Source organism: Ranitomeya imitator, chromosome 4 (assembly GCF_032444005.1).
Source record: "Ranitomeya imitator isolate aRanImi1 chromosome 4, aRanImi1.pri, whole genome shotgun sequence".
Lineage (NCBI taxonomy): Eukaryota > Metazoa > Chordata > Amphibia > Anura > Dendrobatidae > Ranitomeya > Ranitomeya imitator.
In genome coordinates this window covers 604,060,115-604,064,518 of record NC_091285.1, presented here as the reverse complement: position 1 = coordinate 604,064,518, position 4,404 = coordinate 604,060,115, and positions in this window count along the sequence as shown.

Genomic DNA, 4,404 nt, shown 5'->3' with positions numbered 1-4,404 from the left:
GGGTATCCACATTAAAATTGGATGAAGGGTTTAGGAGTTTCAGCTCCTTAACATGTGCCACCCTGTTTTTAAAGGGACCAAAAGTAATTGGACAATTGACTCCAAGGCTATTTCATGGACAGGTGTGGGCAATCCCTTTGTTATGTTAGTCTCAATTAAGCAGATATAAGGCCTGGAGTTGATTTGAGGTGTGGTGCTTGCATTTGGAAGGTTTTGCTGTGAAGTAAGCATGCAGTCAAAGGAGCTCTCCATGCAGGTGAAACAAGCCATTCTTAAGCTGCGAAAACAGAAAAAACCCATCCGAAAAATTGCTACAATATTAGGAGTGGCAAAATCTACAGTTTGGTACATCCTGAGAAAGAAAGAAAGCACTGGTGAACTCATCAATGCAAAAAGACCTGGGCACCCACGGAAGACAACAGTGGTGGATGATCGCAGAATAATCTCCATGGTGAAGAGAAACCCCTTCACAACAGCCAACCAAGCGAACAACACTCTCCAGGAGGTCGGCGTATCAATATCCAAATCTACCATAAAGAGAAGACTGCATGAAATTAAATAAAGAGGGTTCACTGCACGGTGCAAGCCACTCATAAGCATCAAGAATAAAAAGGCTAGACTGGACTTTGCTAAAAATCATCTAAAAAAGCCAGCACAGTTCTGGAAGAACATTCTTTGGACAGATGAAACCAAGATCAACCTCTACCATAATGATGGAAAGAGAAAAGTATGGCGAAGGCGTGGTACAGCTCATGATTCAAAGCATACCACATCATCTGTAAAACATGGCAGAGGCAGTTTGATGGCTTGGGCATGCATGGCTGTCACTGGTACTGGGTCACTAGTGTTTATTGATGATGTGACACAGGACAGAAGCAGCCGAATGAATTCTGAGGTATTCAGAGACATACTGTGTGCTCCGATCCAGCCAAATGCAGCCAAACGGATTGGTCGTCATTTCATACTACAGATGGACAATGACCCAAACCATAAAGCAAAAGCAACCTAGGAGTTTATTAAAGCAAAGAAGTGGAATATTCTTGAATGGCCAAGTCAGTCACCTGATCTCAACCCAATTGAGCATGCATTTCACTTGTTAAAGACTAAACTTCAGACAGAAAGGTCCAAAACAAACAGCAACTGAAAACCACCGCAATGAAGGCCTGGCAGAGCCTCAAAAAGGAGGAAACACAGCGTCTGGTGATGTCCATAAGTTCAAGACTTCAGGCAGTCATTGCCAACAAAGGGTTTTTAACCAAGTGCTAAAAATGAACATTTTATTTAAAATTATTGAATCTGTCCGATTACTTTTGGTCCTTTGAAACACAGGGTGGCACATGTTAAGGATCTGAAACTCCTAAACCCTTCATCCAATTTTAATGTGGATACCCTCAAATGAAAGCTGAAAGTCTGAACTTCAACTGCATCTGAATTGTTTTGTTTAAAATTCATTGTGGTAATGTCTATAACCAAAATCAGAAAAATGTTGTCTCTGTCCAAATATATATGGACCTAACTGTATGTGCCTAGTCTTGAAAGTAATCTATTATCTGTGAAAAAGCTCACAAAACAAGGTAATGAAGTTACATTTAAGGAAGATAGCTGCATCATCTCAAAGGAGGGTCACACATTAGCAAAAAGAAAAATCAGAGATGAACTGTATCAGTTGAAATGTAAAGAGTGTGTATGCACAGCTAAGCAAGAACTGCACAAGAACTGTATTCATGTATGGCACAGGCGGCTTGCGCATAGAGACCCAGAAGCAATAAGAAAGTTATTTCAAGAACAATTAGCTGATAATATTACAATTGATTCATGTAATCAGACAATGAGGTGTTCCAGCTGTATCAAAGGGAAAATGTCCAGAAAGGCCTTTCCTAAGAAAAGTACTACAAGAACAGAACAACCACTAGATTTAGTACACACGGATATCTGTGGTCCAATGCGTACTCAGACCCCTGGAAAGAAGAGATTTTCTTACATTTATTGATGACAATTCAAGATATAGTTGTCTATTTACTTCACAGCAAAAATGAAGTTTCAGAGAAACTTGGAATATATCTAGCTGAAGTACACAAGTTTGGAAGAATGCCAAAAACTTTACATGCAGATAATGGAACTGAGTATACAAGTAATGAAACACAGAGCATTTTAAAGAAAAATGGAATCATATTTCAAACTACTGTACCATACAACCCTGAGCAAAATGGTGTAGCAGAAAGAAGGAACCGGACACTCTGTGAAAGCGCAAGGAGTATGTTATTTGATGCTAATTTGCCTACAGTATATTGGGGCGAAGCTATTATGACGGCTTGTTATCTTCAGAACAGACTACCAAGTAAAGCGACAGAGAAAACTCCATTTGAGCAATGGAATGGTACAAAACCAAAACTACAACACATAAGGATTTTCAGAAGTAAAGCATTTGCACATGTTCCCAAAGAAAAACGAACTAAGTGGGAATCTCATGCCAAGGAAGGCATCCTGGTAGGCTACAGTGAAACCCAGAAAGGTTATAGAATTTTACACCCAGAGACAAACAAGGTCACAATAAGTAAAGATGTAGTGTTTGATGAAAACTTTGTGTCACCCAAGTTTTATGACATTATGCCAGTAGTCCAGATGAAACAACAACAACAATCTCAATCACAATTACAAGACAACCAAGAAAAGAATGTAGAAGTCTGGCTGGACTCTTCAACCACTGAAGGAACAACAAAAGGCCTAAGTGAACCTGAAATTAGACGGTCGTCAAGATCAAACAAAGAAATACCAGCTAAATGTTTATCCTACATTGTGAAGACACTGCGTGAGTCAGAACCACAGTCATGGGATGAAATGCAGAAACTACCCGCCCATGAAAGAACTAAGTGGATCAATGCCGCGAATGAAGAAATGAACTCGCTTCATCAACTTCAAACTTGGAAACTCACTGAGTTACCACAGGATAAAAAGGCAATTAAGTGTAAATGGGTATTTAAAACCAAATATGATTCTGAAGGTAAAGTCCACAGATTTAAAGCGAGGTTGGTCGCAAAAGGATATTCTCAAAAATATGGCGAAGACTATGATGCTACTTTTTCCCCGGTCGCTAAGCAGACAACATTTAGAGCAGTAGCTGCAGTACAAAGGATGTTTGTCAGACGTTTGGATATCAAAACTGCATTTTTAAATGGTGACATTGAGGAGGACTTATACATGACTCAACCTGAAGGTTATGTAAAGGAAGGTGAACAGAATCTTGTTTGCAAACTACAAAAATCTCTTTATGGTCTTAAGCAATCGGCGAGAGCATGGAACTCTAAAATGAACAAAGTCTTGTTAGAAGAAGGATTTAAAAGAGGTCAAGCGGATCCATGCCTGTACACGAGATATACAGATGGAAAATGGATGTATATTCTCTTATATGTGGATTATGTAATTGTAGTTCATCAAGAAGAAGCTGAAATTGGGAAAATTACTAAAATTTTGAACAAGCATTTTGAAACGAAAGACCTAGGAAATGTGACATATTATCTAGGAATCCACATCCAGAGAGAGGAAGATGGAAGATTTCTTTTAAATCAAAGTGCAAAGATTAATTCAATTTTGGATCAGTTCGGAATGACGGAAGCCAAAGGTGTATCTACGCCAATGGAATCATCCTACCTGAAACTGGAAGAAGATGACCTGTTGCCTAACAATGAGAAATATCGACAGGCAGTGGGGGCACTTCTATATATATCAACTACGACTCGACCGGATATTACAACATCAGTTGGAATATTGTGCAGATATGTGGAGAAACCGCGCCAAAAGGACTGGAATGCTGTTAAAAGAGTTCTCCAATATTTAAAAGGGACACAAGGTGTAAATTTAAAAATATCTGCAGCAGGAAATCTAAAACTCACCGGCTATGTTGACTCAGATTGGGCTTGTGATTCGCAAGATCGTAAATCCACAAGCGGATATGTATTTAAACTTGGAGAAAGTTCAATCTCCTGGTCTAGTAGAAAACAAGTGTCTGTTGCTTTGTCATCTACAGAAGCTGAGTATGTATCCGCAGCCTATGCAAGTCAGGAGATCGTTTGGCTAAGACAACTGATGGACGATCTTGGTAAACCGTTAACTCAGCCAATGGTGATATATGAGGACAACCAAGGATGCATTAAACTTGCATGCAGTGAAAAAATCAGTGCTAGAACTAAGCACATCGACGTCAGATGTCATCATCTACGTGATTTAATAGATCGTGGCATAATTCAATTTGTTTATTGTGAAACTGATAAAATGTTAGCTGATATTTTGACCAAGCCATTGCCACGACCTAGGTTCCAAGAATTGAGAACCACTATGGGACTGACAGAATAAGTAGTTGTTGAGTGGGGGTGTTGGCCTAATGCATATTGATCTGTATGTATTGCA